The sequence below is a fragment of the Diceros bicornis genome, chromosome 41 (genome assembly GCF_020826845.1).
Source record: "Diceros bicornis minor isolate mBicDic1 chromosome 41, mDicBic1.mat.cur, whole genome shotgun sequence".
In the NCBI taxonomy this organism is placed as follows: Eukaryota; Metazoa; Chordata; class Mammalia; order Perissodactyla; family Rhinocerotidae; genus Diceros; species Diceros bicornis.
The window spans coordinates 7,655,077-7,676,939 of record NC_080780.1 but is presented as its reverse complement, the minus strand read 5'-3'; the positions used below and the strand labels follow the sequence as shown (position 1 = coordinate 7,676,939).

General features: G+C 42.8%; 1 long non-coding RNA gene across 1 annotated transcript in view; it reads right to left on the bottom strand.

The window, feature by feature from the left end:
• LOC131400093 (uncharacterized) overlaps nt 1-15,180 on the bottom strand; it is a 59,346-nt gene extending 44,166 nt beyond the window's left edge. Inside the window, exon 1 of the long non-coding RNA XR_009217292.1 lies at nt 15,053-15,180. This is a non-coding gene — a long non-coding RNA (uncharacterized LOC131400093). The remainder of the gene's footprint in view (nt 1-15,052) is intronic.
• Between the last annotated feature and the right edge of the window lie 6,683 nt (nt 15,181-21,863).

Here is a 21,863-nt window from a genome sequence, read left to right as displayed (position 1 = left end):
AAACTCTATTTACAGATGATATAATTTTGTACATAGAAAATTCTAAGGAATCCACAAAAAAACCCAAAAACCTAATATTACTAATAAATGTATTCAGCATGATTGTTGGATATAAGATCAATATACAAAAATCAATTCTATTTCTACACACTATAAATGAATAATCTGGAAGAGTAATTAAAAAAACAACTCTATTTATAATAGCATCTAAAAGAATAAATCTAGGAATAAATATTTTTTAGTGGAAAACTTGTACATTGAAAATTAGAAAATATTGTTGAAAAAATTAAAGAAGATCTAAGTAAATGGGAAGACATCCCATGTTCATGGATTGGAAGACTTGATATTGTTGGAATTGCAATACTACCCAAATTGACCTACATATTTTATGTAGTGTCTGTCAAAATCCCTGCTTTTTTTTGGTAGAAATCAACAAGCTAATGCTAATATTCATATAGAAATACAAGGAACCCAAAATAGACAAAACAATCCTAAAAAGAACAACAAAGTCGGAGGACACACTTTCCAATTTCAAAACTTACTGCAAAGCTACACTAATCAACACAATGTGGTCCTGGAAAAAAGATAGATACATAGATCAAAGGAATAGAATTGAGATTCCAGACATAATCTTTTGCACTTATGGTAATTGATTTTTCAACAAGGGTGCCAAAGCAAATCAATGGAACAAGAATGTTTTTTTCAACAAATGATGTTGTGAAAACTGGATTACACATGCAAAAAAATGAAGTTAGACCCTGATCTCACACCATTTCCAAAACCAACTCAAACGGATCAAAAACCTAAATGTAAAAACTAAAATTATAAAAAGCCTAGAAGAAAAAAGAGAAGTAAATTTTTATGGCCTTTGGTTAGACAGTGTTTTCTTGAAGCTATGACATCAAAAGCATGAGCAATAAAAAAAAATAGGTACATTGGGTTTCATCAAAATTCAATTTTTTTGTGCTTCAAAGGACACTATCAAGAAAGTGAAAAACAAACCCATGGAATGGGAGAAAGTATTTGAAAATCATGTATCTGTTAAGGGTCTGCTATCCAGAATATTATAAAGAACTTACAACTCAACAATAAAAATACAAATAACCTAATTTTTAAATGGGCAATTTTTAAATGGGCAAATGATTTGAATATACATATCTCTAAAGAAGATACATTTACCAATGACAAATAAGCCCATGAAAAAAATTCTTAACATAATTAGTTATTAGGGAAATGTAAATCAAAATCACAATGAGATATTACTTCACACCCACTAGGATGACTAAAATAAAAAAGACAGATGATAACAAGTGTTAGTGAACATATAAAGAAAGTGGAACCTTTATACATTGCTGGTGGGGTTGTAATATGATGCACCACTTTGGAAAATAGTTTGGCAACTCCTCGAAATGTTAAACGTAGCATTACAATGTGACCCAGAAATTCTACTCCTCGGTATGTACCCAAGAGAATTAAAAACATAAGTCCACACAAAAATTTGTGCGTGAATGTTCAAACCAGGATTATTCACCAAAAAGTTGTAAACAAAACAAATGCCTATCAACTTATGAATGGGCAAATATAATGTGTAATATTCATACAATGGAATATTATTCAGCCGTAAAGAAGAATAAAGTACTAATTCATGCTACAACATGGATAAATTTGTGAAACCTTTACTCTAACTTAAGCCAGACACAAAAGATCACATACTATGTGATTCCATTACATGAAATGTCCAGAATAAGCAAATTCATAGATACATAAAGCTGATTAGTGATTGCCAGGAGATGAGAGTGCTAATGGGTTCTGGGATTCCTTTTGGGGCGATAATTTTTTAAATTTAGATACTAGTGAGGGTTGTACAACCCTGTAGATATACCAAAAATCACTGAGTTTTACACTTTAAAAGTGTGAATTTTTTTGGTATGTAAGTTATATCACAATAAAGCTGTTATAAAAAACAGAATTTGCCCAGTAAAATCAGCACATTAACACAGGGCTGTGTGAGCCTTGGAGACAGAGTGGATCACCTCTCAGGAGGTACATTATTTACAACTTCATTGCATTTAAGATGTCCACCATGGAACATTTTTATCTAACTACCTCTGCCTACTCTTTATACTCTCTGTCCACCACACTGCAGTGCTCTCTACCTCTCCTTCCACTTCCAGTGAAATCTGTGAATCTCTCTGTAGTCCTGGTTACCTTGGGGTTCACGTCTGTGATCAGCCACTGCCCAAGTCAAGGGCTGCTCTGCGGGGCTGTCCAAGCACTCAGGTGGGCACCTTTCACTTGCACACGGACAACCGAGGTTTGAACGTGTGACTGCAGTCAGAGCCTTGGCCTTGGCCACCTCATTATACGAGTGCTCTTCAATTTGAAGTTTTAAGCAAGGCTATGTCGCTTTTACTTAGTATTTATCATTCAGACAATGAGCAGGCTATTTTTTACTTGTAGGGGTGTTGATAGGTATAATAACATGGCCACATAGGCGATCTGGGCTTTTGTAGATGAAAGAAATACTGCAGGACGGGTAGGTTCATTATGTTGTCTCAGATTAGATTTGGCAGGTCTTTCTGGCTTGAGCATGAGACCATTATATTACCTGAAAGGGCATACGTTTACTCAGAGATTCACATAACATAGAATGAACCAGAAGCTGGGAATCAGTAAACAAAATAGTGCTTTGTGCAAAGAATCTGACATCATACTAGGATCTAAAAATAGAAATGTAATATGTGAAACAAGAGCCCTGTGGATCTCAACTCAGAAGCATCTCTCCCATCCCGTTCTGCTTCCCTGAACCATGTTATTCCTCAGGTCAGTCCTCCATCAGCCCTCACCTGGACTGTGGAAATTGCCCTGTAATTGTTCCCCTGCCTATATTTGAATCCCCCAAAACTGGTCTTCTCACAACCTCTAGAGACATCTGTCTAGAAGGAATTGTGTCCATAATCCACAAGATTACTATTACACCATCTGAGAAGCTCTTTTTCTTGGCATCCTATTGTGTCACCCTCGTGATGCTGTCTTGATGAACTCTCTTACAGCTCTGGAGCATGTCATTCATTCATTGAGCACCACCAGGCACCATGCTAAAGGCCTTACTGTGTTTAACATTTAATCTTCCCAAGAAAACTGTCCCACTTGACAAGCAAAGCTATTAAATAAATTGTCAAGTTCACTCAGATGTCCCAACTCCCCTAGAGTGAAGCCACATCCAATCCCTCAAGTGTCAAATGTCAAATGTCAGCTCTCCTGTGAAGCCTCCTTGACTCCTCAGAAGCTGCCTCACTGTGCCTCCGTCACGTCCTTCACAACCACGACTACTTCTATCACTTCGGGTTGTGTGGTCTCAGAACCCATGGAGCACAGGCCCTTTCTTTTTCATCAAGGTGTGACATGCAGTAGAAAACACAATGATATTTTTTGAAGAAGTGAATGAAGAGAAGATTCCAACAATTTATCACTGATGAGACCTTTTGGAATAGAAACTTTAGCTTGAAAATCTAAAATTTGGAATATGACTCATTTGGATCAAGGAATTAATGATCCTTAAAATTAGAATGTTCTGTACAGGTCCTTTGACTGAATTCTTTATAAAACATCTCTGCCAATCTGAGAATTTCCATGGATGGGCTACTCACCATCTCATAGGGCAACTCACTCCATTTTTTAAAATAACTGCTTATTTCAGTTCTTAGAATGCCCTATGCACCTTTACGCTTTGCAAGGACACTTGCTCCACCTGAGACATTCTTCTCCTCCCCTTCTTGGCCTTCTTAGTTCCCATGATTCTCCAGAGCTCTGCTCCAACATGACTTGTCCAAGGAAGCCTTTCCAGACCTTCTAGGCAGATCAGGAGTCCCTATCACATACTCTCATAGCTCTCTGTGCTTCCCCTTCACAGAACCTGCCACAGCAGCAAACAAATAAAAGTTGTTTATAGCCTGTCTCCCCTTTCAGAGTCTAAGCAGATCTGTGTTATTCTTGTCTACCACATGTGCCCCCAGGGCCGAGCACAATGCTTTGCATATTGTGTTCACTTAATGTCTGTTGAATGAAATTAATGACTAGATAATATCATCTTTATAAAGTTTATTCTTATATTGAGCTGAAAACTACTTCCCTATCGTCTCTTACTACCATGGACTGCATGTTTGTGTCCCCCCAAAATCCATATGTTAAAGCCCTAACCCCCAATTATCATGGTACTAGGAAGTGGGGCCTTTGGGAAGTGATTTGATTTAGATGAGGTCATGAGGGTGGAGGCCCCATGATGGGATTAATGTCCTGATAAAATGAAAAAGAGACTAGAACTCTCTCTCTCTCTCTCTGCCATGTGAAGACACAGCAAGAAGACTACTGTCTGCAAACTAGGAAGAGAGTGCTCACCAGAAAGTGAATCAGCTGGCACTTTGATCTTGGACTTCTAGCCTCCAAAACTCTGAGAAGTAAATTTCTATTGTTTGCGTCCCCAGTCTATGTATCTTGTTATAGCAGCTCAGACTGGCTAAGACATGTACCATTGGTCCTATTTGTCAAATTATCCTCCAGTGGTAAAGATGCTGTGACTGGGGAGCTTGCCCTGTTGGTGCAGTTTTCCCTGAGGCCAAAGCTGGAAGTGAAAATGTATCTTGTTCTGGTTGGTGGGTATCTGAGCCGCCACTTGCTTTAACCTGCAGGAGTAAATGTTCCTCCTCAGCATCTGATTCACTCAGCAAGGTGCCTCCAGGCCTAAGAAGGCCAGACACCCACTGCCCCTAAACCACTGGCTTCCCCACAGGAACCAGAAACAGCTAACTCCAGAGAAGCAGGCCCTTGGACAGATATTTTGAGTGCTGGATTTGTCTATGTTATAGTGGTCCTCATTTCAGGATTAGAGTTCTTGTTTGGCCAGAAGCTGGTAAACTGGAGTCTTCTAGAATGTATACAACTTCTTATTTTTCCCCCAGTGCTCTAAAAGGCATTGGAGATGTTATGTGTGGTGGTAATATAAGCTGCTTAGCAATTATTGCCTTATGCCTGGCCAACTTCACAAATTTATGTTAGCTGTGTAGCCCCGAAGTGTCCAAGGTTTTCCACATGAGGTGTAGATGATTTGGGGGACATGCTGGGTCAGAGTGACCCAGAAAGAAGGAGGCAAATAGGATTTTTACCTGATAGCTCTGAGTAAGGGGCCTACAAACTCTGTCCCATTCCTGAAAGAAGACCTGAGGTGTGATTCCTGGAAAGACCAGAAGTCTTTGATTATCTTGGGGATCTCCCAGTCCTTAGTCCAGGGGTTACAACCCCAGGGGCAGGCTCAGAAATTCTACCTCTGGGCCCTAGTGCACATGTCCCAGGATGCTTGAAGATGGTGCGATTGTGTACCTCCAGGACTGCTTAGAAGGAGCGTTGATGGAAGGCTAAGACCAGCGTGGGACCACCACATGGCCAATAGTAAGTAAGTCCTTACAGAATCCTTACATGGGTGTTACACAGAAAAACATACAATTTCTGACCCCTGGCCCAGTCTGGATACAAAAGATCACCTTCCTATCCTCACTCTTATGAAGCTAGGCAAGATTAGAGAATCCCTAAGATGTCCAATTTATCAAGAGCTGGGTTTAACGGAATTTGTCCAAGTGGTTGGGAGCAGGGCTAGTGATCTCTGATGGTGTCCTAGAAGAGGTTGTGTTAATCTTGGCTCAGGCAACATTCTTGATGATTTTCTTCACAGAGAATAATGGAGGGAGTTGTGGAAACAATCGTCAACTTGGTGCGGTTCTGTGTCTTATGCATTTGTGGGGTTTCATAGGGCCCAGTCCAGCCATGGATTGACCACACACACAGGGCTGGGCTTGATCAGGTGGCCAGCTCAGCACCTGGGTCAGTGTTACATCTACCAACCGGCTCACTCACCTTCTTCATCAGTCACAGCTCTGAGTTCAGCATCAGACTGCTGGTGTTCAATTTCCAGCTCTGCCATTTACTGGCTGCTATGGACTGAATGTTTGTGGCCCCCCAAAATTCATATGTTGAAATCCTAACTGCCAATGTGATGGTCTTAGGAAGTGGGGCCTTTGGAAGGCGGTTACATCATGAGTGTGGAGCCCTCATGAATGGGATTAGTGCCCCTACAAGAAGAGACACAAGAGAGCTTACTTCCTCTCTCTCTTTCTCACTCCGCCATGTGAGGATACAATGGGAAGGTGGCCATTTGCCAAGAAGGGAGCTCTCGCCAGACATAGGAACTGTCAGTGACTTGATCTTGGGCTTCCAGCATCCAGAACTGTGAGAAATAAACGTTTGTTGTTTAAGCCATCTGGTTTGTGGTATATTTGTTACAGCAGCCGGAACTAACTGAGACAGTGGCAGAGTGATTTGGAGAACATCTTGTAACCCCCTCGCCACTTGTTTTCTCTGACCAGTATAACACAAGGTAGATCCACCACCACTCTCTTCCTAGACATTCTACTTTGCTTATGCAGTGTGAGGCCTTTTAGCTTTCCTTAACAGGGTCACCACATTCTTAACTCTGAATGAGCCAAAAACCCTGTCTTTTTATATATCCTTCTGTTTTGCTCCATCTCTCTCTATAAATAACAGATCATAGGAACCTCTCTCAGATAGGTGAGCTTTTCCATTATCAGCTGTGTAATCTTGGACGAATCTCTTGAAGACTCTGACCTTGAGTATTCTCATCTATAAAACAGGAATTACAATACCTCTCCCTCAGGATCTCTGCAAAGATTAGATACGATGATGTTAAATTGCTTAGTCCCACGCCTGGCACACCATAGATGCTCAACACCTGGGCTGGACATAATGTTCCCTGGTTCCTGTTTCAAAATAGAAGTTGACACTATGGTCACTATGGTCTTGATGTCAGTTGTATACTCAGGAGACTCTCAAAAGAATTTAAGTTCCTAAATTCTTAAAAGAATTAGAAGATTAAAAGTTTTTGTTTTTAAGGTGTAGAAAAACCCCAAAGACACACCTGAGTACACATCACCATCAGTCTCTCCCTCAGGTTCCAAGTAGCTGGTGGGACCCACCAGCACATCCAGGGCAGGCTGGTGGGAGCCAGGTGAGAGCAGGCGGTCTCCAGGATGGCTACAAGGATTGTTCAAACTTGTGATTTAGCTTCTATGTTTGCCTTTTGTGTGTTCTGAACAAATCTGGCCTTGTCATTAGAATCTTAGATTATGTGAGATATCTGTTTAAAAGGGCCCTTGAACAGCAGCAATCCTGAAGCTCACATCTCTCTTCCTTGAGCTTTAGGCTGGAGGATGACTCAGTGCCGAGAGGCATCTACGGGGACAGTAAGACAGTACAGCCTCACAGCAGATCTCAGAGCCCTCGAGTCATGGGCACAACCTGACAGGCTGCGGTGTCACAGAGAGGAACAGAAACCCTGGGCTTGGAGTTCAAACCAATACACCCACACGGGGAGTTTAGGAGTCTATCTAGGCTAGCAAATATAATTTTACATTTGCATTTCTTGGAAGTATAAAAGCAACATATTTTAGTACATTTGGAAAATACAGAAAAGGTTAAAAAAACAATAAAAAGATCATTTATGACCTACCACCTGGAAATAACCACTGTCAAATTCTATATTTCTTCCCAGTGTGTTTTTTCTCCTCCTCCTTCTCCTCCTCCTCCTACTTCTTCTTGTTCTGTGTGCATTGTAAGGAGAATGCTCTTCTGCTGGACTACTATGTCAAAGAGGAAATTTCTGGTGGCGGTTTTGCCTGCCCTGGGGACACCTGGCATGGCTGAAGACACTTTGGGATGTCAGGGATGCTACTGGCATCTAGTGAGTAGAGGCCAGGGATGCTGCTAAACATCCTGCAGTGTACCAGACACCCCCACACACACACACAACAGGATTTGTTTGGGCCAAATGTCGGCAGCGCCCAGGCTGACACGCTCTGCTCTAGAGTGTGCATGGGCAGCCCCGGGCTGCTTGGTAAACACAGGCTGTCGGGCTCCACCCCAGAATTTCTGCTTCGGTAGGTCAGGGTGGGATATGAGGATCTGCATTTCCAACAAGCTCCCGAGGGATGCCGATGCTGCTGCTCCACGCTTGAGCGCTGAGGAAGAACCCAGGAGGGAAACTGGCAGCTCTCTACTCACTCTCCCCAAAGAGAGGAGGATGGAGGTGCCCTATGAGTGAACATGGCCTCCAAATCTCTGTCTTTCTCTACTGGGTGGAGCTAACGTGTTAAAATCCCCCTGCTTCAGTGCCTTCCCTCTCTCTGCCTTTAGCAGGGTTCCAAGGTGTGAGGCATCAATTCTCCTCACAGCGGACAGGGAGAGTGATGTCCTGCTCTGCAGACCCCATCCTTCCCTCAGGTGCATATTCCTGTCTCCTCACTCAATGGTGGGTTGAGGAGCAAGCCTACCTGGCCCCAGAACCCAGTCCCCACTCCCAGCCCAGGGCTACCACCACATGCTCCCAGTCCCACTCCTTCCAATGTCATCCCATTTCTCCTGAGTTTCTGAACTTAGAGAAGAAGAGGGCTATGGCTTATGGGTCCCTTTAAGCTTCAACACAGGGATTTTGACTAGATACTGAAAAGTAAACATGCTCATGTAACCAGCTAGATGAGGGACCAATGTCACACGAGGAAAGTAGGCCTCTGTCATGGCCCGTGTGTTATGTGGGGCCTTGGGAAGTTTCACTTTCTTTCTGGGGTCCCAGCAGCCAGCTGTGGCCAGTGACAATCGGTTCCTGTTGTGCCTTCAATAAGCCGCTGGTTGTTTTTAAAAGGTACAAACTTTAGTCAACCCCAGGCAAGCAACTCTTACTGCAGACTTCGACCTGAGCCTGTGGGATGAGACAGAAATTAGATGAAAGTTTGCCTCAAAACAGACAACAGGCTTTGGAGCCATTAGCGCGGAAACTATTTTTGCTCCTTTGAAAGCGTTTTTCAGCCAGGACTGCAGGCCGGGCTTTAAACAGCAACAGTGGTTCCTTTTTAGAAGGTCTGAAGAGACCGGCTACTGAGGCTCTCGCCTTCAAATCAGTAATGCTGTCCGTTCATGATGCTATCTGCAGAGGTGAGCCCCAATGTCTTTGTCTTGTTTCACGTGTCTACGTGGCTAGGGAGGATGCAGAACCTGCTAACCCCCTAGTCCTTGGGGTTTGCCCTAGTGTGACACCTAAAGTCACACTGCCCCACAAGGGCTGGGTGGGATCAGATAGTTTTTTTAAAAAATAAATAAATAATAAGCTTCACATCTGTCCTTGGGTTCCAAGGACTCTGACAGCGAGCTCAGTCATAAAGGAAGGATAAATGTTATTAAGGAGCAGATAACGAGACACGTGCCTGGATTATACAGGAATGTGCTTTTTTTTTAGTAGGATAAGTCTAATTACCAAGCCAAAATCTAAAAGAGCTCTGTAAAGAGAATGTAACTCACACATTTTCTCTAGGAATCCTGCTTCCTTAGGAAATCAATGAGAGGCTGGATTGGGTTGAAACTAGATTTTGTCATTAAAATCAAGAAAGAAGCAGTCGCAGACAAAAGGAAAAGCTCTGATTACACTGGAGAGAAAACAGAGGCTCCCTCAGGAGAAGGGCTGTGAATTCAGGCAGGCTCCAGACACCTAGGAAAGGAGGAAGCAGGGCCCCTTCAACCTGATGGCTATGCCGTTTAACGACCATCGAGGGACAGGGTTAAGCTGCTGTCACATCAACCACATGACTGCTGTCCACAGAAATTCAACAGAAAAGAGAGATCAGGCCCCAAGTGAACTGGAATTACTCTCCTCACGGGACCCCAGAAGGTGGAGTAACTGCCTGATGGGCATCTCCGTCTCAGGAAAGTCAAGGCAGAGGCGACTGGATTGGTTTGGACCGTGAATGTTTTTGATAGACCCCAAAATTATTGATTTCATATTTTTCACCTTGGGGGATCCACAACATAAAATCTAGAAGGAAAACAAATATCGAGACCTGAAAGCAAAAGAAAGGTTTGAAGGAAGAAGAGCCCTGCAATGCAACACCACATTAGCCCTGTAGGAGGGTTGGGACGGATATGTAGGGGAGGAGGAGAGACAGACGTGACCTCATGGTTTGGCTCACTTAACAGCTTCCATCTTTAACAGCAGGCTTGAGTGACCTGTCCACATTCCCACCAGAAAGACTGCTTTCCAGGAAGGGGGACTTGAGGCTCAGCGGATCAGCAGAGATGGGAGCTGGGTTGGGGGTGAAGGGGAGAACAGGATGCCCTGGAGAAGACCCTGCTCTCAAGAACAATAATGACCTCATACACACCACGCCCTGCCCAACACCAAGTCCTTCAGATCTTGTCCAGTATTGGGAGCGAAGGAAAGAAATTAGGATTATGGTGGATCTACAGTTCAGGTTTTTAAATAGATAAGATTAGACCAGGCATTTAATAACCGCAGTGCCTAGAAATCAGGAGGATCTGCCCAGGATGAGAGGGGCATGTGATGAAGATGGGAGATGATGTCAACTGGGAAGACAAATGGTTTTCATCTTTTTTTTTTTTTTAAAAAATATTGTATGTAGTTGACATACAATATTGTATTAGTTTCAAGTATACAACATAATGATTCAACATTTATTTATATTACAAAATGATCACCCTGATAAAACTAGTAACCATCTGTCATCATACAAAGTTATTTTCACCTTTTTGTCCCACCAGGTTCTGATTGTTCGGTATGCACATGATTCTGGAGCAAGAATTCTAAAGTGTTCTTACCACTTTCCTCAGCACTTCTTTGGATGAAGGTAAAAGGAAAAGAGGCTTAGAAAAGCAAGTTAGGAAAGTGCCAGAAGTTTGGAATAGTACATCAGGGAGATGGAAAAGGGGGCTCACAAAAGTGGTGTTTGGGGCTTGGATGGAATTTGTAAAAACATCAATCAGCGTTGTGATAGAGGTCAATCTGGGCAGGAGCAGAGCAAGACAGGGTCGTGGGCGGTACCTTTGCAGAGCGCTTGCGCTCACGGGCCGCTTACCCACGCTGGAGAGCGAGCAGCTGCATGCAGTCACAGTGTTGTTTGAAAAGGTGCCTTGAGATTAAATTTGTTGATGTGAAGTAGTTCTGGGTTATGACCTGGTTGAAGGTAACCAGGTCCTGAGAGGCAGAAGTTAAACAAAGGTGAAAATTACTACAATTCAAGTAGGTGAAGAATGTGAGTCTGAGTATTGTATAGGAAGTTCCCCTAGACATTAATGGAGCATGGCAGAAGACAGGAAATTTCCAGACTCCTTAATAAACATAGACGAGTGACCTTAAAAGTGTTTGTTGACAGGGATAAGAAAGGGATGCCAGAATCTGTGAAATGGGAAGAAGGGGTCTTTGTATAAGCAGAGAAGAATCCTGGAGATTTCACAGGGAAGCGAGGAAGACACCTTGATTCCTAGCAAGGGCTGGGTACATACGATGTAGACAAACGGTCAGATATCGCAAAAGGACCACCAGGGAAGTGGTGTCCTTAAAAACAATCCAGTTTCCAGTAAGGCATGTGGCTGGGATAAGCATGCTGGGAACAAGATGAAGAGAGAAAAGAGTTGTTTGTAACACGTGGTGGGAAGGTCAGGATGGTAGGATGAATCACGTGAAGGAAGTCCAGAAATGTGTGGAAATAAAGGAACAGAAGAGGACTGAAGAGCAAAGGAAATTTCATTTGGGGAATCCTCCAAAGTTTGAGGGCTGGAGGGCTTACATATTATCCACAGGCTCTGTGCTCCACCCCAGACATGTGGGTTTGGGATCACCCATAAAGAATTACAACCATGGCACCCTGTCCATTGGTGTGGGGGGAAGTGCTCAGTGTATATTTTAAGTTCACTCAAAGTTTAAATGATAGAGATAGAGTCTCAACATTTTACTTCTCAGTCTCGTAGCTACTTTCTTTCTGTGCTTCTCATCCCTGCAGCAAAAGCTGAGTGACATCCTACTGTGGAGAGTCTAGTGGTCGATGATGATGATTAGTGTTATGAGAGAACCTTCCGTAGGGTGTAATCGGCTGAGTTCAAACTTACATATGGAAGGAAATTATAATAACCACGACTTCTCCATGCCTTTATCATAGAGATGCAAGTACAATCACCTTATATACAGCTTATGAATCCAAAAACCTTTGTTCTTTTTTTTCCTATCACAGTCTGTCTTTCAGAATTGCTAAACTTAACAGCACCCTTACATAAATAGCACAATGACAACCAGCATTTACTGAGCCTCACAGTTATGTTCCAACATCTGCTGTTCAGATAACCCCACAATAACCCCGTAGGAGGTAGGGATGAGTCTGCCCAGTTTACAGGTAAGGAAACTCTGTCCTGTTGTCCAAAATCATATAGCTGATAAGTGTCTCCCAACTGGAAACTCTATTACTACTCTGTTACTTTTTCTATGCATTTCTAACATGCATTACCAAAGGAACTCTTCCAACTGTAATTTGAAATAAGATGGAAAAAGTCTTTTTCATTTGAAATATAGTCAAAGCCCTTGAATGGGTTATGAAAGACATTAACCCCAGGGAAAAAAAATGATATTTCCCATCTGTTAAATCACCCTCTCGATACTGAGCGGACCTTGCCTCCCCCGCCTCTGTACCAACTGTGAGCACAGAATTATGCTTTTAGAGAACATGAGGTGTTCTTTTCACCTCCCACAAGAAGACTTTCATATTCATTGGGAAAGTGATAACATTTTCTGCAGATCTGCTTATTTGCAAACAATGTCTTTTCAAACCATTACAGATATAAGCATCACTGTTTCTTTCAAAGTCATAAAGCCAGATGACATACTTAGGAAAGGATTTCATTTAAAAGAGCAACAAAGGCTATTCAGATAGCCCTCAGGCAAGAGGCTCATTTCTAGAATATCTAAGATTGTGTTTATCCTTCAGTGGTTTGTGTGGCATGGAAAATCGTTGAGGCAGAATAACTACTACAAAGAAACCTTCTTTGCGTTCTTCTAGGCATTCTGTCTGGCAGGATAACCATAGGTATGGCCTGGTTTCAGCTGTGAAATTTTGTAAAGCACATTTCGCCCTCCTTAGTCTTTATTTTTCTAGGATTCTGTCCTAATTCTCCAACTACATAACTATATATGACTGCATCAGCCTGATGAATATCTCATTCACCATCATACCACCTGCTTAGCACTCATCCCTCAGGTCTTGAATGTGGCAGACCCTCAACCAACGCTCCTGAATGAAAGAAGGAGAAAAGCAGAACAAAATAGATGCTAGGTAGCTCTGGGAATGTGCCTTACTGTGAGATTATCTGCTCAACCTCTTGGTTTTCTTATCAATGATTTGATTTGGGGGATTCATCTCCACAGTTCCTAGTGGAGTTACAGCTTTGCTTAGCACACAGTCGACTCACATTAAGTATGAATTAATGATGAATAATGAACAAATGAAAAAAATGTTCCCAGTTAATAAAGAGAGAAGTTCTTGCCTCTAGCTCAAAGTGTGTGGCCTGCCTCCGGCTGCCCAGGAAAAGCTGGGAAGAGGCAGGCCTTCTGCCTTGGTCCCTCCACCACAGCCCTCCTGGGGCCCACTCGCTCAGCTCCTTCGTGCCTACCGACCACGCAAATACCCCAGGTCCAGCCAACTGTGGGCAAATGCCCTGTCTCTATCTTTTGATCATCACTCTTCATTTCATAGGAATGCATTCATCACCCCAGTAAATGTATGCAGTTGCATCCAGTCTTTGCCAGATCACGTGCTAATCTAGTGAGAAGACAGGCTTCTCATTTCTCCAGGCTCTAGCCTATTGAGACATAAAAAAAGATCTTTAAACTAAATCCTGGTGGTCCATTTGGCCCTTGATTAAAATAATCCTAATAAAACGTAAATTCTTTTCCCCAATACACATGAATATTTGTATTTTTAAAAGTACAATACAGGGATGGATGAAAACTAGACTGTTGGTGATGAGCACAATGCAGTCTATACAGAAACTGATATATAATAATGTACACCTGAAATTATGCAATTTTATAAGCCAATATGACCTCAATAAAATAATTTTAAAAAAGAAGCACAATATAGGGCCTGAGGGGTTGGGAAAAAGGCAAGTCCACATTTTGGGCATCTTTTGCCCTGGACCCATCAGCTGAGTCCTGAGTCACATCTGAATCACAGGTGGAGGAGGCATATTTCCTCCTTGAATCACTCCCTGACTCAACATGGCCAGGAGAAGCCTGGGGAACACTGTCTCACCTCTTTCAACTGCAAAATAGAAAATGAACTAGAGCAACCAATAGGGATCCTTTGCTTGCACACTCCGAGTAGAAAGAAGCTCTGAAAGAGCCACAGTTTCTGTAACTGGAAATGGGATTCATTGCTGCCAGTGTGTCTCTACCCTTCCCCTCCCTCTCAATCTCTCCCCATCTCTGCTCTCTGATTTTCTCTGCTTGGTGTTAGTCTACAGAAAAGTTCTTTCTATTTGATGATCAAATGGTCACTAGCAGCTTCAGCATCACATTATTCCACATTAGCAACCCCAGCTAATTGTTTTCCAATGTCTATATTCATTTATTTAACAAATATTTACTGAAAACCTCTGTTATAGGTGCTTGGACTATGTCGATAAAAGAAAAAACGAGGCAAAAACCAAAACAAAACTAAATTCCATGGGATGAAACACATTGGGCCTGCTTTTTTTTTTTTAATTTTTATATCATTTTCCTTATTGAATCTTCTCAACATCCCCAAGACTTAAAAACATTACACCAAGGACAAAAAGAAACAAGGCAAAGCTAATGTATGATCTTGGGGCCAAATACAGTATTAGATTAGGATTCTGGAGATTGGGAATTTAATATGCTCACTGGCCCGTGGACCAGTCCCTTGCTGAAGATGCTGCGATTGGCCAGGCCTGCATCATGTGCCCATTCCTGAGGTAAGAATTAGAGGGAGTCGCTAAGATTGGCAGCCCTACCAAGTACAAGAAATTTGGCAAAAGGAAATAAAAAATAGGATACGCACAGAACACCACCATGTTTCCTACCCCTTCCCCTTCTCTCTGGCACTCGGCATCCCTTCCTTGTGTAAATTGCACTCACCTTTTCCAAGAGCTTTAGCTCCTGCCTTCTCTCCTGACCTGACGCTGCATAACTTCAGCACCCACATGAGTGACGGACGTGACGCTTGTCTTCGGGATTGCTGGACATCCTCTATTCTTCGTCACCTGCCATCAGCACTGTAATCTCTGAACTTGGCCGTAACTCAGAATTGCCTACTTCACAAACAGAAACTTGGAAATCCCAGCCTCCAGCTTCAAGCTCCTATTGTATGCATCTGTCATTCCTATCAGCCTTGTTCCTGGAACTCCTCAAAACTTGTGTCCTAGGTGCCTAATCTAGAGAATATTCCTGGGTCAGTTTTCAAACCTACCAAACTAAACTCAAGACACTGCTGCTACTCTACCCGAGAGCAGTGCATGGTCAGGTTACCCGCCTGTTCCCTGTGTGCTCCCTAAGGCTTCTTGAGCACCACGGAGAGATTCTGGGACACACCTGACTTCTCTGGGGGCCCACTGTTCCCTCCTTCTCCTCTTCCTCCTCTTCCTCCTCCTTCTTCATCCCATTTATTTCAGCCACTGGTCTTCCTCCTTTCTTCCCTGCCTGTATTTTCATTACATAATTCCCTCAATGACTTCCTTCTTTATCCGACATACCCACCTTCTTCCTTGCCTGGCACTTTTGAATCTGCCCCCGGCCAGTTCTCCAGGCCTGGCGTCCTTCAGTTCTCAGTACCTGCCCTGGAATGGGATGTGACATGCCCATCAGACTGTTCTTTGCTTGGTGGATTGAATTCAAGGATAATGCCCCCTCATTTTTATGTTTTCAGTGCCTAGCATAGTGTCTGGCACATAATAGGCACTCCCCAAAGAAATTGTTGAATTGAAGGAAGTTGAATCTCATTGAGTTTGAATTGAATTAAATTACACTGTGTTCTTTGGTGTCAGAATTGGAATGCTGCCGGGTCCACATCAAGAATGAAGGTAAACAGGAAGTGGACCAAGGTACAGCTTCTGACAATACCATAGAGAAAAAAATGCTTCCTGCTGCCTCAATAAGAGCTCACCTAAAATGCCCTATATTTTATAAGTCCCATAGCTTTAGCACCAGAATGGTTTAAAAGGATCCAGAAGCTGCTAAGATTGGTTACAGGCAAATCTGCTTTTAGGAACCAGATATCCTGAAAGAAGAGAAAGTTGACATTGGTTCTAACTGGCAAGTAGTAAAATAATAGTAATAAGGAAAAGGACCAACTTTTCAGTAGTCTACAGCCACTCACCGAAAATGGTTTGACAAGTGGTACATATAGGTCTGTGCCCAGGATCTGAACCAGTGAACCCCAGGCTGTCAAAGTGGAGCGCGTGAACATAACTACCACGCCACCAGGCCAGCCCCCTACCTAAATATTTTCTAATTGATCTTTAATCCCTGACTTTGCTGAAACTCAGAGAATTCCCAAACTACATGTAAGAACTGAATTTAAGATGCTGCCATCAAACTCCTCCCATGTATGAGGAACAGAGCAGCGCTGTGGATGACGCAAAGGTGAGCAGGTCTTTTCCTCGCCTTTCCTGGCCTTCCAGCTTTCTATGTGGAGTGGTCCCACCCCCAGAAATGAGGGATGAGTCACGGAGCACTCTGAGGAATCTTAGAAACAGATCCTCATTTGCCTGTCTCAGACCTGAAAGATTTTCACTTGAAATTCATTTGGGGGGGGGATTAAATTTTACTCTCCAGCAAACTTCCCTCTCAAAATACAGATCACTCTGGAAAGACGGCAAGAAACATAGTCTTCCTATCAGGGTATTTTCTAACCACTGTCTGAGAGAAAATGGTATTTTCCCACAAGTGAGTTTTGAATCAAGTGTGCCTGACGGAACGTAAAGAAGCATGCTCAGCATGAGGTGCCTCCCAGAAAGACTGGCATAGACCGTGGCGTGAAGATAGCTAAGAGCGTGGACACTGCTAGACAGGTGCTAGGAGGGGCCACAGCGTGAAACACCACCAAGGAAAACGCTGTCTCCCAAGGACCATGCCTACCACATCTACCAAAAAGTCGGCTCCATGGAATGTTAGGTAGCTCTGGAAGAAAGGCAGAGACCATCTTGCCTATTTCTCTGCTTCGCAAACCAGAAAGGAAAGTAGCTTGGTGCAGAGCACCCAGTGAACTGATAGCAGAAGTATGACTACAATCCAGGTTTACAGATTTCCAGCCCATGCTCCTTTCAAGTGTCAAGCAGAACGGCTGGAACACACCTCTGCTCTGCTTCACAGCCTTCTTCTCAAGGGATCTGTCCAGCAGTGGTGGCTTTGGCCCCTCCAAAGGAAAAAGTTCTACAAGGTGGAAACTGACATGGAATCACCCAAGTATCATGGCAAGATTACTTTGATAAATAACTCTGTTTTTTTTATTTTTTTGTTTATTGCAGTAACATTGGTTTATAACATTGTATAAATTTCAGGTGTACAACATTATACTTCTATTTCTGCATAGATTACATCATGTTCACCACCAAAATACTAATTACAACCCATCACCACACACATGTACGGAATTATCCCTTTCAACCTCCTCCCTCCCCACTTCCCCTCTGATAACCACCAATCCAATCTCTGTCTCTATGTGTTTGTTTATTGTTGTTATTATCTACTACTTAATGAAGGAAATCATAGGTATTTGACCTTCTCCCTCTGACTTATTTCACTTTGCATTATACCCTCAGTGTCCATCCATGTTGTCACAAATGGCTGGATTTCATCGTTTCTTATGGCTGAGTAGTATTCCATTGTGTGTATATACCACATCTTCTTTATCCATTCGTCCCTTGATGGGCACTTAGGTTGCTTCCAAGTCTTGGCTATTGTGAATAACGCTGCAATGAACACAGGGGTGCATGTACCTTTACAAATTGGTGTTTTCAAGTTCTTTGGATAAATACCCAACAGTGGAATAGCTGGATCATATGGTAGTTCTATCCTTGATTTTTTGAGGAATCTCCATACTGTTTTCCATAGTGGCTGCACCAGTTTGCACTCCTACCAGCAGTGTAAATAACTCTTAAAAATAAATGTAAAGTTCTTTCTTGGCAAATAAAAAGGGCTGGAGGGATGAGGATTACAGTGTAACATGTAGTCAAGGCAGTGTAGTTAGTACTGGAACCATGAGCTATTTATTGATTGAGGAGAAAATAATAATAATATCTAACCAACAGCTTTGAAAATGTTAGAAACCCACTGCAGCTGTAGATTGGCTCTTTCACTGCACAGGTTGGTCTGTCAGATACATCAAATCCTTTGTGAAATTAATGTGTCCTCTACAAGCTTGGCATTTCCTCTTGTTCAGCTAGCCCCAGTGACCCTCTGTATCAAGACGCGTGTCTCCAACACCCACAAAGGTTTTCCAAGTTGCACAGAGAAAATAATACCAAGCCCCCAGAATATCAAAAGCAAAATACATGAAATTTCTCCTTATTTATTTTATTGTTTTTTTTAATAAGCTCCTAGCAGAAATCCATGTGTATTAGTCATGGTTCTCCAGAGAAACAGAACCAAGAGGATATATATAGATATATGTGAGAGGAGATTTATCATAGAAATTGGCTTACATGCTTACGGAGGCTGAGAAGTCCCACAATCTGCCATCTGCAAGCTGAAGACCCAGGAAAGCTGATGGTACCATTCAGTCTGAGTCTGAAGGCTCAAGAACCAGGAGCTCTGATGTCCGGGGGCAGGAGAAGATGGAAATCCCAGCTCAGGAAGAGTGAATTTGCCCTTCCTGAGCCTTTTTGTTCCATTCAGGTCCATGATGGATTAGATGATGCTGCTCACATTGGCAAGGGCAGACTTTTTTACTCAGTTTACTGAGTCAAATGCTAATCTCTTCCAGAAACATTCTCATGGACACACCCAAAATAATGTTTTACCAGCTCTCTGGGCATCCTTTAGGCCAGTCAAGTTGACACATAAAATTAACCATTATACTATGTAAGTAAAATTCAAGGTCTAGGAAAACACAGTAGGAATTCCAGAGCAGAGAGAAATAGTAGATTGCAAAAACAAAGCCCATTTAGGCCTAAACAAGTGCTATAGGTGAGCCATCAAATTGGCTCTGAGGTTCCTAGTGGCCAAAGCAAAGAAGGAGAAACTATTATCTCTTGGAATGAATCAGGCATTCTATATAAAGACATATGTTTTAATTATTTCAACAACCGTCTATGGTGAGAATTACTACCTCCTTTATTTTTGATGAGGAAACTGAGGTTCAGAGAAAACTTAATGAGTGTTGAAAGCTTGGATTCTAGTCCAGGTCAGCCTAACTCCAAAGCCAATGACCACAGCACACAGGATGGGAAACAGAGGTGCCTCCCCATTCTGTTCTGTTATATTGATAGCACATATAATGACTTTCTCAGTGTAGTGCTCAAAGCTTTTTCTAAAGAGTGTAGGCACTAGGACACAGCTCTGTGTGTCCCAGCACTCTGTTCCGGCAGACCGTCCTATGTAGAGGAGTCCCACAGATGGTGTTACAGGAAACAAGGTGGTGTGAAGGAGCTCATCAGCCCTGGGCTAGAGCCCTAATCCCTGAGGGAGGCATGAGCCCACTTCCCTCATCTATAAGGTGATGACATCAACCCCGCCGCCTGGGCGATGGGATTAGGAGTGAGCTCGTGTGTGAGGTCTAACACGGGATAAGTGTCCAGTACACGCTGTTGTTTTCAATATAACACTACCCATGCACACACTGCTGGAAAATTGTTTTTAAAAAAAAACATAGTAACATATTTGCTAGAGGGATATTATAGAATGTCTCCATAGGGTTTTCAGCTATTCTTTCACTAAATTAAAATTTAACTTCTAAATCAAATCATAACAGGCTCTTTTAACTTTTACTTGAAGAGGAAGGAGGGACTGGCGTTCTGGAGCTATGTCTTCTCTGCCTTGTTCTCACTCTGCCCTGGTGCACCGCAGGCGAGCACAGTCCTCTCTGAGCACCTGATCCCCTCTTACTCTCAGCTCATCTCAGCAGAAGCAGCCCAGTCCTCAGCAAGTCAATTCCTTTTTGCAAAAGTTCCACTTCTCGTGAAAGCCTGATTTCAAAAGAAAGCCACATGCCAGTCCCTGACGAGGCAACATGTACAGGCACAACCTTCAATAAACACATGGGAGGGAGAAGCATTCACCCCTGGCCCTACTCACCTGCTTTGGAAGTGAAGTCAAAGAAAACAGAAGCTGTTCTCATTCCCATACTGGAACTTGGATTCAAGGAAAAGATTATATCTTATGAGTCAGAAAAACGGGGGAAATGGGGCTGGGAAGAGGAAACCTCAGAGCCAATCGTCAGGCCCTGCTCGGAGTTGCTGCAATCCTCCAGGCTCCCCGCCACTCCGTGTGTAGGGACCAGGACCACAGCAGGGCCACATCCAGTGACGCGCCAGACAACCACAGCTCCATGAAGCTCTGGCACAAACAAAGAGAATGAGAAAGAATTTGGGCCCAAAATTCAATATTTAATTATTTTTCTTTTGCATCCCAATGTTAGTTCCATATCAGTCTCCAAGGTACCATCTGCCCCCATCTCCACCACCGCTTCCAATCATTCAGTTCCATGTTTGCTTTCTAAGGCATTTATTTGCAAATCTCAAAATCTCTAAACATTTTTAATTGGGTGTGGCAGTGCTGGGGCTCCACTCGTGCTGAGTGAGTCTGAGGACATCATTTCTCCATATCAAATCATTTTACTTTCAATGACTACATCAATTTGTGTAGCTGGGAATACTAGTTTCAATAGATACTTTAAAAAGAAAGACAATTGGGGGCCGGCCCAGTGGCATAGCAGTTAAGTTTATGCACTTTGCTTCAGCGGCCCGAGGTTCGCCAGTTCGGATCCCAGGCACAGACTAACGCACTGCTTGTGAAGCCATGCTGTGGTGGCGTCCCATATAAAGTAGAGGAAGATGAGCACAGATGTTAGCCCAGGACCAATTTTCCTCAGCGAAAAGAGGAGGATTGGCGTGGATGTTAGCTCAAGGCTAATCTTCCTCACCAAAATTAAAAAATAAAAAAAAAAAAGACAAGGAACGAGAGGAAACAGGCGGAGGAGAGAGAACAGTAGAGGAAAGGATTTTATTGTTAAATAAATACCCTGTCTGTTAGAGACTCGAGATTCACACTTTCACGTTTGGGTGGTAAAGGCACTGAAAATCCTGTGCTAAAGAAATCTGTTTCACTAGTGCATACCTGAATCTATTTCACCTACATACCCCTCTTTGTTTGCAAAACACTTACAAATAGAGGTGATTCCTCTTAAGATTACCAATTGAAACCAAGAAATCACTGGCATTTGAGGGTAGTGTGCCTTCACCTGTCCTTACACATAGGAGAACACCATCAGAATTTTGCAGAAACGGGGCTGAAAATAAAATACTAAAAAGAGCAGAACCTCTGCTGGGTCTTTGTAGCTCTCTGTGGGTGCTGAAGAGCTTCTCTAACTAGTCCATTGCTTCTGCACCGCTAGAGCCAGGACACAGTCTGAAATCAGACAGAGGTTATCTCTTTTGTGAGTATTGTGGTTGGGAAAATGATATAATAGTTCCACTCAAAATATATATATAGCTGTCCTTGGGTGAGGGGGGTGTGTGTGTGTGTGCGTATTTGACTCCAAAGTTAGCCATCAGATGACTTGGAAGGTTCAAGAGCCGGATATGTACTTCATAAAGTCAGGGAAACCTCAAAAATACCCAGTCTTGAAGCACCAAGACCCACATAGCACATTATTGTCAACTGGGGTCAGTGAACTATTTTACATAAAGGACCAAATAGTACATATTTTAGGCTTTCCAAGCCATGTGGTTTC